At 40.6% G+C, this 12,177-nt stretch overlaps 1 protein-coding gene and 2 pseudogenes across 3 annotated transcripts in view; 2 read left to right on the top strand and 1 right to left on the bottom strand.

Moving 5' to 3' along the window:
• The window catches only part of LOC146459298 (uncharacterized), a 64,120-nt gene that overhangs the window by 4,040 nt on the left and 47,903 nt on the right, over positions 1-12,177 (top strand). The gene's annotated exons all lie outside the window — the stretch shown is intronic.
• Positions 2,977-9,626, top strand: LOC146459302 (uncharacterized; annotated as a pseudogene). Its single transcript, XR_014858011.1, has 10 exons — positions 2,977-3,069; positions 3,618-4,079; positions 4,379-4,562; positions 4,833-5,058; positions 5,273-5,790; positions 6,070-6,283; positions 7,640-7,955; positions 8,717-8,865; positions 9,048-9,242; positions 9,499-9,626. The product of XR_014858011.1 is annotated as an uncharacterized LOC146459302 (transcript).
• LOC146459301 (P2X purinoceptor 7-like) lies at positions 9,624-11,956 on the bottom strand (annotated as a pseudogene). Its single transcript, XR_014857968.1, has 3 exons — positions 11,551-11,956; positions 11,027-11,278; positions 9,624-10,623 (listed from the first exon to the last, which is right to left on the bottom strand). The product of XR_014857968.1 is annotated as a P2X purinoceptor 7-like (transcript).

Genomic DNA, 12,177 nt, shown 5'->3' with positions numbered 1-12,177 from the left:
GGGATGTGATTTGGCCCAGTTTCAAGGCAATCGTTGAGTGACTTCTCTTGGTTACCAGATTTTGCTGACCCATCGTACACAATTCGTACCTTCGTAGTCTCACGATCCTTTCTTACTACTGCATGATGAGGCAAATAATGATGTCGCGCAGCAATTTTCTCTTTATTCGGTACTTGCTCGATTATCCCCTTTGATAACTGGTCTTGAATGATGTTGTCGTATTCGGCTAATAACTCTGGGTCTTTGCGCAGCTTGTGATGTAAGGATCTTAATCGCGATTCGCACAACAGATAGTTGTTGGAGGATAGCGGCAAACAATTTTCTTTCCACGGTAAATTGACTTCGTATCGGTCTTCGCTCCATGCAACGTCGATTTTGAAAGATTCCTTCGTTTCCTGTTGAGTCAGATCCTTAATGCCAATTGCCTCAGTCTCCCAAAAGTTTTTCAGAGTGTTCGTGAGAACGTCGTCTTCGTTTCGGGCAAATAGGTCGTCATGGCCTTCGATTATTAAATTTGAATGCGTAACATAACTCCGATCGAGTGTTCCTTTAACTGGTCCAGACAGCAGCCACCCGAGTTTGCTATTTACAGCAATGGGACCTTCGTCTCCTGGTCTTGTCTCCCCCGTTACAAAATGCCAGTAATAATCGCAGCCGATCAGAATATCAATCGAACCTTCGGCGTCAAACGGTTCATCCGCTAGCTCCAATCCATCCAAATGCGGGTAGTTTACAGAGACCTTGCCAGGTAAAGGCGAGCAAATAACCGAAAATGTCAGAGCAGAAATTTTAATGGCATCTTCGCATCCAGACCTTCGTACTTGTAATTTCACAACATCGCAATTCTGCTTCTTGTACTTTGCTTCTCCAAATGTGTTCAAGTTGAGTCGCTCAGTTTGAAGTGATTTCAGATGAAGTGTTGCTCGTAAATTCTCAGTGATGTAAGAGCGCTGACTTCCACTGTCGAAAAGTAATCTCACCACGGTCGATCTAGTCCCATCTTCGTTTGTCGCTACAGCCTTAGCTGTTTGAAGTAACACTCTGCAATTCGGTTTTGAACTCTCGCGATTTGTCGTAGTTGCTGTTGTGATGCCAGTACTCTCTCTTTCGTTGATCGTCTGGTCCCTAGGTCTTTCTTGTGTAGATCGGTCGGAATTGAGGGGACGTTCTGTATTCTGCGCGTTGTTGTTGTTGGAGGAGTTCGCGTTTCGTGGACAAATCGATTGATGGTGTCTCTTGTCGCATCTTCTGCAAGTTTTCTGGCATTGATCCTGTTGATGTCCCTTTCGAAGGCACATGAAACATCTTTTGTCCCGAGCAAGGATGGTTCTGCGAGCGTTTAATTCGGTGACCGTTTCGCACGAAGCTGAGAAATGTTTCCCAGAACAGTAAACACAAGTCGGCGCAAACTGTTGGGTTTGTGAATCAGCAAGATAGGCACCAGAAGTACCGGGTGGAATAGTGGGTGGCAAAACCTTCGATTTATCAGGAACAAAATGTGGAGGAGGCTGTCGTTTTGATTCTAAAGGTGGGACGGTTTTAACTCTTTCGCTCATTTCTCTCGCTTCGATTTCGCGTTGCAATAGGTCGAGCAGCGGTTCGATTTCCCAGACATCTTGACTAGTGTTGCAAGCGACGTAAATTCGTATATCGGGAGGAAGTTTCGACATAATTACCGGAATGAGAAGACTTCCATATTGTGCAGATTTGATGCCCAGGGCTTCTAAGCCTCTTACGTTTACGCTGATTTTGTCATACAAATAACGGAGTTGAGAAGGCCTTTCTGAAGAACATACGGAGATTTTCAAAAGTTCGTCCATGTGGGAAGCGATGATTTGTTGTGGTTTTCCGAATCGTTTCATCAAAATGTCCACAGCCGCTTGGTAGTTGTCTTCGGTAATCGGTAACCCTGCAATGGCGCGTGACGCTGCTCCCTCGAGTTGAGCTACTAGATAATTGAACCTTGCGATTTTCGATAAATTCGGGTTCGAATGGACGGCACTTTCGAATGTATCCCAGAACGGCTTGAACTGAGTAACTTCGCCTCTAAATTTAGGTAAGGTGAGCTTTGGTAGTTTAGATGTCGCTGCATTTGTTGTAGGAGGTGTACCACTATGTTGGGAAGTTTGATTCGGCGAAGGAGGAGCTGAAGAAGCTGGAGGAGATCCCGTTGTTTGTATGGCTTGAGTCGAAGGAGGCGTCGATAGTGAACCGGTCGGAGTAGAAGGGTTGTTTTCTGTAAATTGTGCCGCGGATCCACCGGTTGTCGTGTAAGTTGTACTCGTATTTGAGGGCGTTGTCGTGAGGGAAATATTTGCAAGAGCGTCCATTACTCGCATTTTCAATGTTTCGGCTTCGTCAATTTCCTTTTCGATTTCCTCCACTTTACAGACGGATACGATTTTTTCGTCTAGATCTGAGACCAGTTTCGATTTTTCCTTTAACATTTCTTCGATTCTCGTTAACTTGTTTTTCGTTTTGATATCCAATTCGGAGGTCGCATTTTCCAAGATTGTATCGGCTTCGACGATGAGCTTCGTTATGACTTCTCTGTTGGCCACGCGAGTTGCTCTTAGTCGTGGTAGATCTCCTTCTGACATCTTTTCCTCAGGTCGTGATTTCGAGCCCCACGTTGGGCGCCATGTTATAAACACGAAGTAGTCGTAATCGTTTTCGTATAAATTCTGATTTATTCCACTCTGATATCGTACAGAAAAGAACCTTTTGAGTTAAATCACACGCCCCTAAAATAAACCCACTAAATTTGATATCCTACAAAAACCAGTAAATCAAGTTGTTGTCATGTGCTCTCTTTGTACAAACAAAACGAAAAGCGTGACGACTTTGATTACATAACAAATACGCGTGGCTGTTTATGACAGCCTTCACCGAAAGAACTTCAATCCCGGGCCTGTGGGAAAATTCCCTGTCTGCTCTGACCATTTTACAAATGATTGTTTCACGCGTGCATACCCAATGAAAGGTCTCGCTAGACGTTTAAAGCCAGGAGCTATTCCAACCATTTGGAAGAAAACATCTGCACCGATTTCGCAGCGGAGCCGTCGCAGGGTGAGAGAAGTTTTGTTGTCTATAATCTCGCTTAGTGTTCCATTTCCCCGCCATATTTTCTACACGTTGTCTCACATTTATCATCTCCACACCACATGCACATTCCAAAACAGTTTTTTTACAGCTCACTGCTTTTATCTGCTGTACATGTAATTCTATTTTAGTTTTTTTTTATAGCTAAAATAGTTCGATCGATGCTAGGATGGAATCGCGATTTTCAACGCGGACTCTAAATTTTTCTTCGGGGCCCCACGTGCTAGAAAAACGCGCTGAATCCACGGGACATTTCACTTGCACTATTTTTAATAGTAAACTACATTATCTTCCATAATTTCAAGCCAGCACTATTTCAAAATACCTTCTACAGAGTTGTTATTTACGATATAAGTAAATGTATAGGACTCGTTTAGTTTTTTTTAGTTTCTCTTTTGGCATGTATTCTTGTGTAGAAAAACATCACACCTTTCTTTTGTTTTTGTTTTTTTTGGCAAGCCTTTCACATTATTTAATGGATGTTACTAGACTTATGTTACCAATTTTATTGGTAGATACTAAATGAAGCATTTGCTGAACATGCTAATATGGAGGTGGAGCAGAATCCTGAAGTTCTTGATGCTCCAGAAAATATTGAGCAGAATCCTGAGGGAGCTGTTGAGCCAGAAGGAGCTGTTGAGCCTGACAGAGCTCTTTCAGCCGAGGGGGCCCTTGAGGCTGATGGAGCTTTTGAAGCTGAGGGGGCCCTTGAGGCTGACGAAGCTCTTGAAGCCGAGGGGGCCCTTGAGGCTGAGGGAGCTCTTGAAGCCAAGGGGGCCCTTGAGGCCAAGGGAGCTCTTGGGGCCGAGAGGGACCTTGACACCGAGGGAGCTCTTGGAGCCGAGAGGGACCTTGACACCGAGGGAGCTGCTGTGATACAGGAGGTGGTTGCAGTGCAAGATGTTGCCCACGTGGAGCAGATTGCAGACTTCAACATGATGCCTGAATTGGAGCAGGTTTCTGCAGCAGCAGCAGTAGTAAGTTCATTAAATAAGCCAATGATGTCTGAGTTTCCTGTAGCCTCTTTTTACATGGAAATGAGTTTTCATTTACATGTAAATAAAACTCATTTTTAAATGGAAGACTGTGTACATACCCTATATGCATATTTCAATACTGAGTAGCTTGGCCTGGAGGAGGGGAGGGGCACAATTTGAGTGCATGTAGAGTGGTTGTATGTTCAAAAAAATAATGATGGTTGTGGTGGTTTTGCTATTAATACTTACAAAAGTATCTTTGGTAACCAACCTATTGCATTGGTTTCAATTTTTTGTAGATAACAGAGCAGAATCCTGTTACTGCTGAGAATTGCAGGTCTTGCAAAGAGCTGAAAAGTGAAGTCACAAGACTGAAAAGCAATGCCACACGACTTAAAAATAGATTGAACAAAAATCAAGATCAATGGTTTGAAATGTTTAGGGAAGTGTAAGAGCAGAGGCAGCTGTTCATGGTGAATGCGGGTAAGACATACCAGTATGTATGCTCAGTTGAAAGATGTTATTGGGCAAAAATGGAAATTACTAAGAATCATAATTATCATGATTATGATAATAATGGCAATAACCTTGTAATTCTGGCTCCTGACCCTTCTGTAGTGGTTTACTGTCCTTCTCAGACTAGCTCCTTCCTCTTTCCATCCCCTTTACTCCTGGATTCCCTGTCCCCCCACCTCCACTATTATGGCCAAAATATGTCCTAAATATAATATTTATATGTTTATTTTCATGAAGCTGTGCAAACCGACCCAGTAACAGATGACCCTTCGGCTGACACTCCACTGAAGGAAAGTTGCGCAGAGAAAACAGACAATCGTGATGATGGTGACATGGAGGAAGATGAGATGGTAAATGATGAATTATATGATGAAGATCCTACATGGAGTCCCGAAGAGATCGATGAAGCCTACCAAAATCTCCATGATGATGATGACAGTGTGGAGACTTCTGATAATCCAAGGTAAAATAAATAATTTCCCCCGTGTTCTGATCTCTCAAGTTATGTACAATGAGTATAACCTAAAATGTGCTTATTACAGGCACCAAAGAAAAGGTTCAATTACTCCTTGACAATTTCATGTGTTTGGCCTTGTGCGGTATAAGAAGCTAAATAAAATTAGAAAGTAATTAATTCATACACATAATTATAGTTTATGTTACTTTACACCTTATAGGTTGGATTTATCAGGCAAAAACATCAGAGAAGAGCCCAAGGGGATTGTTTTCCTATCAAAGCTGCTGTTATTATTTCAGTTCTGCCACTTGTGCTTCTCCCCTAAACCGAAGGTTGCAGTGAAACAGACGGGAACAATGCTTACAGTGGAAAGTATGTGCAGTGACTGTGGTGGGACAAGCACCTGGAGAAGCCAACCAGACCTACTGGGAAAGTTTCCAGCTGGCCACACTCTGTGCTGGTGCTTCAATTCGCAAGGTTCTCTTGGTGTTCAAACACATGGGTATGTTGGTTTACCATGAACCAACATACTATTACCATCAAAGGCACCTTTTGATCCCTTCCATTGTTTCTTTCTGGAGGAAGTACCAGCAGAAACTACTGGCCACGATCAAAGACAAGGTTGTTGTCCTCGCTGGCGATGGCCGTCACGATAGCATGGGCCATTCTGCCAAATATGGCACTTACACCATCTTCTGGTGCACAATTGGACTAATCATCCACATTGTTCTTGTGCAGGTATGTTTAGAAGAAAAGTAAGCAAATAAAGCCATTAACAACATACAAACAATAAAATATTACAATACACAGATTAGACCTCAAAGCAAACACATTCATATTGATTTGTGGTTCCCCACAGTTCCCTAAAACTACACAATGCCAGTACTGCATTTTTATTGCCCTGAGCTTATTCAATGTAATTGTCAACCTGTCTAAATTATTAATTTATTATTAATGGCTGAGTAACTGACTAACTACCCTTTTAAAAACCTTTGAAATTGTCTGTTAATTTTGAAGGCTAATCAATCTGGAAGCAGTTCTACAATGGAAGCGCTGGCTTTCGAAAAAGCCTTTACATATCTGCTGGGGACTGGAATGATTATCAAATCATTCATCTCGGACAGGCATACTTCCATTGCCAGGTGGATGAGGGAAGATTGCCCAAGACTGTGCAAAGAGCTGGGAAAGCCAGTGGTACAACACTTCTTTGACCTGTGGCACATTGGAAAAAGTAAGCCAATATACAAATTGCTTATTAATAAAATTTATTTTGTGCTTATTCAGTGTTTTCAGCAGCTGGTTAAACAAAGAACATACTCTAGGTGGTCAAAATACTTGTAGTTGGCCATCTTCACTGCTGTAATTGCTGGTGATAATAGCCAGTTGCCAAATATTTAATAAATGTCAGGCCTGCTGATTACAATATTTGTTGCAGTGCAGGTCCAAAAAAGTAACCCACTCCTTGTGCTAGAGCAGTTTTCAATTGAGTGTCATAAAACAAGACTGAAGTAATTACTCTGACCAATTGCACCTCTGCAGAGACTAAAAACTCAATGAACCAATCAGATCACAGGGAAATGTGTGAGAAAGTTATTTGCGATTGGTAGGAAAAGTGGCACAATTAAAAAATTCATAACCAATAACCTTTGACACCCATCTGAAAACGGCTCTATCTATGGATAATATTAATTTTTGTCATGCATTTCCCTTAAGTCAGGGCTTCTGATAATTCGCGGGAAAAAAAGTCAAATTTCGCGGGATTTTTGGAGACAAATTCGCGGGGAAAACGGCCGATTTCGCGGGAGTTTTCGGAGCAAATTTCGCCGAAAAACAAAGAAGAAAGCCAAGAAGAAAGATTCCAGAAAAAAAAAGATATATTGGAAGGATGTCAAATTCAGGGCAAGAAAGAAAACACAAAAGTTCATCCAACACAGTTCTCAAGGCAATTGTACTTGTTTCGAGCTACAAGAAAAACATGAGCTTTACCGAAACGCCCGGCCGGTTAACCTCCTTTTTCAGCTGCAATTTGGAGCCGAACACAGGAACGCAATAAATTTCTTTTCTCTCCTTGGTCTCTTGTGTTGCTTTGCAGTTTACAAGGCACGATTGTTCGTGATTGAAGGTTCAAATCCATTTGTGAAGTCGTAACATTGTTGTATCGATCGTGTCCTTCACGTACGATTAAACATGTGCCTGCATTACTACAGACAGCAGTTTCCTTTCCCACTCCCTATAGTGTCACCGAAACGTCTTCTCATTTCTCGTGCCCAGTTTTTCGCAACATTAATCTAAGAACGCCTGGTAGTTATGTTACATTATGTTTACTCGTCGCAGCGACGAAATTTCAAGATAAATTTGCATTTATGGAAAGTAAACAGCCCCAGTAGCCAAGATAAGTTTCAAATATGTTGTACCGACATGTATGTGGTAGGATTTTTAACGAATTTCGCGGTATTACGCGTTTTTTTGTGAATTTCGCGGGATTCCGCGGATATACCTGAATTTCGCGGCTCCGCGACCGCGCGAAATATCAGAAGCCCTGTCAAGTTGGATCAAGCTAAAAATACACTGCATTATGTGTTATTAGAAATTCAGAAGGTGCTGACAAAGTTAAGCAAGGAGAAGAACTGCGAGATAATTGGGAGGTGGAGAAAATCTTGTGTGCGGCATTTCTACTGGGCAGTAACTTCAACCCAAGAGCACAAGCTTGCCAAATTTGAAGCCTTCTTCTCACACGTTCTCAACAAACACACCGACTTGCCAAACAGACTTTTTAATGCCTGTGCACACGCCAACATTACAACCCCCCGTCTCTGGATGTTAAAAGGTATGATAAATGTTTTGATGTATTCGCTGACATGGGCAGCTGGGATTGTAAAGCAACTATCTAAGGTTCTCATATTGTAGGTGACCCAGGCTCACATCACTAAAAAGTGTGGAATAATAAATAGCCTGTAGAGTCCCTGGCAGGTTATCCACACTGGCTTTTGACAAGCTGAGTACATCAAACACCTTCCCCTTCGGTGTAATATTGTTGCTTGTTGTGTTTTGCTACAATATGAGCTGTAGGTAGTCAAATACATACTCATTCACATGACAGTACCATGTTACGTACACCTTTAAAAATAAACGTTAACATTACTAATTTACAAGAGGCATTTATATTGTAAATTTGTGCGTCTTGTAGTATCAGAAGCATATGAAAAGTTGTGTGCAGCCCTACAGAAAACGAGCCTTGTTAAGGCCATCAAGAAGTCCTCTTCAGTGGAGCAGACAAGTGCTCTAGAAGGTTACCATTCCATGGTCAACCAATTTGCCCCGAAGATGTATGCATTCTCATACCTTGGTATGTTGTGCAGGTATGTCTAGCATTACTCTCATTTTGTGTTAAATATCTTGTATAATTATATTGTAGTAGGAACTTCTCAAATACAATTGTACTGCTAATTTAAATTGAATCATCATTCATAGAACCAAAAATGTTCATTCCATGATCCGTCAAATTGTACGATAAAATAACTAGAACGTAAACTTAACTTGATCAAAATATTTCAACTGACGAAATATTTTGATCAAGTTAAGTTTACGTTCCAGTTATTTTATCGTAAAATCATTCATAGTTATAAGAACACTGATGTGATTGGTTTTTTTTTTCTGTGTTAAGAACTATATTGGCTGCCCCACATTTCAATTACAACCTGAAGAGAGAGGCAAAAGTGGATACAGATGGAAATAAAGTTTTCTATGTGAAGTATCCCAAGTTCAAGGAAGGTGAAGCTACAGTCAGGGAAGCAAAAGTGCCTTCAAACTATGGTATTTATCACATAAAAAAAAACCCACTATTAAAGTGTCATGAAATGTCAGCATTAGCAAATTTATACAAATAAAAACTGTCTTCTTCCCTCCCTCCCACCCTCCCCCCCCCCCCCCCCCAAATGATACAGAATTGTACATAACATCATTTTTATTGAGTGGGTTGCCATATTATTGTCTAGGTTATGTTGCTGACATTTACGAAACCCTGACAACTACATCAAGAGCAGAACTTAAGTTGGTTGAAGACGAGTTAAATCAGGAAGTGCCAGACCATTTACACTCTATGTTAGAAAAGGAAAGCAAGGAAGAGGCAATTGCCAAACATCAGGCACGGAAAGAGAAGGAAACAGTAATTGTTTCTCCTACATGCCCAGGTAAACAAAAAAAAAAATATATCCTGACTGGAATGTTACCAACCCCAAGGGTGTTGTTTTAACTCCACAATACTATATATAACACTAACTTTCCAGTGTCCAACTAAATTGAATGAGTTAGCTGGTTCATCGGTGCCAGCACTAATGGCTCTGGAATTTGTCGTGCTGGTCTTATAAAATTTGGAAACAGGAAATAACACAGTCATGTACGTATGGGCAATTGATACACTCTGCTTCTTTTCAACTCATCTTTCAGAAGAGGAGCTTCAGACAGCTGTGAACCCACAACCGGAAAATCAGAGAACCACCAGTGGAAGGAGACAGCCCCATTGTTCAAAATGTGGAAAACGTCTATTAGGTCATAAAAGAAGACAATGCCAATAAAAAATAAAATGCTTTTAATACACAAGGACAAATTTTTAACAGCAGTTTTTTCCAGATTTAAAAAAAAGTGTTCTTCAACAGTAATTGGGCACACCCTGATAGTGATAGATAAATAATTTATAAGAGCACTTTCAATCTGACCAAAAAATCAGAAAATCCCCGAATGGGAAGTTCCCACAAAATTAGATAAATGTTGATTTTCCCAAATGCTTACCATTCAGCCAAAAATTCATAAAGCAGAATAAAATGGTAAATGGACAGGGTTCCAAACCTATTCCATTATCTCAAAAAACTGTCAATAGTTTCAGAAGTGCAACTCACACAGAAAAAAATGTTACATTTTCACAAAAGTAAGCATTAATTACTAGATAATTATATTTACAGTTATGGCTTAGGGGGTGTTTACTTGATACTGGAGAACCTTTCATTCCAGTACGAGATGCAAACTTATATCGTGTTTACACAAACTGTGTTTAAGGTGGTGTAAGTTTTATTTTGCGATTAAATCTTTACAACTGAAAAGAATATAAAACTAACAGTCATACTGCATTTCCATGATACCAGAATGAGTTTTCGTACTGGAATGAAAATCTCATCCCTGCACAACAACAGAGATGAAGTCAGTCCCGTGTGAGATCGATCAGTATAAAGTAAACAAATACAGAGCCGCAAAAGGGAACCAGGATGAACTCATACACGTGTGAAAATCAGACCAGTATTGTGTAAACACCTCCCTGAATTTTAATGGAAGTTTACAAATAAAGCCAAATTAATGTTTGTATAATCCCTTTCCTTGGCCTCACTGTATTTGAACACTCACATTTATTACAATCAACTATTGTCCTCATCTTCAAAACCATGATATTGGCCATCCACACTGGGAAACTCTTTTCTTATTTTGTGATACGCACAGCAAGGCAATGGATAGCGTCTGGAGCTCCCCATGAAGTCCCATAGAAGTCGGGTAAATTGACGATATGCAACTGACCTCAGGAACCTAACAAAACAATTTAGTAAAAATTAGAATTATATCTTGTATTCTGTTAGCGAAGAATTTACCAGGAGATGTTCGGTCATTTCAATTTCCACAATATCCCAAAAATATAATGATATTAATCCTTGCTCGAAAATCTTGTTGGAGAGATGTAACAACAATAACTGTGAATATTCCTGTTCTAAAAGTTCAGAGGACAAGAAGACTTATGCACATAAAATTATTTCATTGGTGAAATGACCATGCCCATCTTGCAGAACACCCAGCCATGCACTTATTTGCACTACACTGAATGACAATACTCAATAATGGCTTTTGCTAGATCTCTTATTCTATAAAGAGATGTGACACATGCAGTGAAAATACACAAGACTGCACAAAATACAAAAAGAATAAGTCAACTTACTCTGCTTCACCTCTTTGTCCATCAACAAACATTCTCGTGTAAGATTTTCCTCTCCTTGTCTTCAGCCCAATGGCGGCTACTTCCAGGACATACTTGTTCAAGCAAACATCTTGGAAGCCAGGATGCGAAGTTATACAGCTTGTTTCCTTGTTAAATGTTCCCATCACTTCTCCACAACGATCGATTTCTTGACAACAAATACACTCTGCAAGCTTACATGCAAAATCAACTGAGCAATTGGAACACGTGCACCTGACCAAGTGAAACAAATATGAAAGATTTGAGTTGGATACTAAGTTCGGATATTGAACAACAATAAGGGAAACTGCCATAAAGAGAACCTATTGGAGTACAAGGAAAATAGAGAGCCAGTGATTGAAAAAGGTGTTGTTCCATGTCCCTAGTTACCCAGCAGTAAATGTAAATAAACGAATCATTTACGGCAATAACAACCCCCTTAATCAGCTCAAAATCAAGAAGAACCTTTTCAGTTCGAACTAAAATACAGTTTTGTTAATTCTTACCATGTACTGATGTCTACTTCCCGATCGAATCTTGCTCTTAGCTGTTCTTCTTCTTCAGCTTCTCGAGCCATGCTAGCGTTGTATTCTGCTGCCTCTTCTGATGTAGCTAGCGGTTCCAGACTATCGTCGTACGGTACAACTCCCCGTGATTCGGCGATTCGTCAAAACTAGACTCTGCATCGCTTTCTGATGAACTTGAGGAAGATATTGCCGGTGAATACGGCGAAGACGGTGAAGACATGCCTACACGTAGTGGAGAATAGCGCCTAATCGCTCTGAAGCGATGTTGTTTCGTTGAGTCCCTGACGTCACAAGTCAAGTCATGCGTTAGACCGCAGACCAGTAGAAACGTGGGGTCGGATTTGTGAAAACAGTAATGGCCGACAGATTATTCGTGTTTTTCGGCCAGCTAAAACGATACGTTGATGACAGCTTCGTCATTATTAAGAAACACTCAATCTTAACCCAAAGATTTCTTTCATTATTAAAACTTAGAAAAGTGAAGCCTTCTTGGACACCTTAGTATCCAGAAGGGATGGTGTTATAACTATTGATGTTTACCGGATATCCACTAATACAGACAGGTTCACACCACGAGAAGAAACTCAAAATAAGTACCGCCTCTAT

This window comes from Pavona decussata, unplaced genomic scaffold (assembly GCF_977016875.1).
Source record: "Pavona decussata unplaced genomic scaffold, jaPavDecu1.1 SCAFFOLD_220, whole genome shotgun sequence".
In the NCBI taxonomy this organism is placed as follows: Eukaryota; Metazoa; Cnidaria; class Anthozoa; order Scleractinia; family Agariciidae; genus Pavona; species Pavona decussata.
This window is presented reverse-complemented; position numbering and strand designations above follow the sequence as displayed.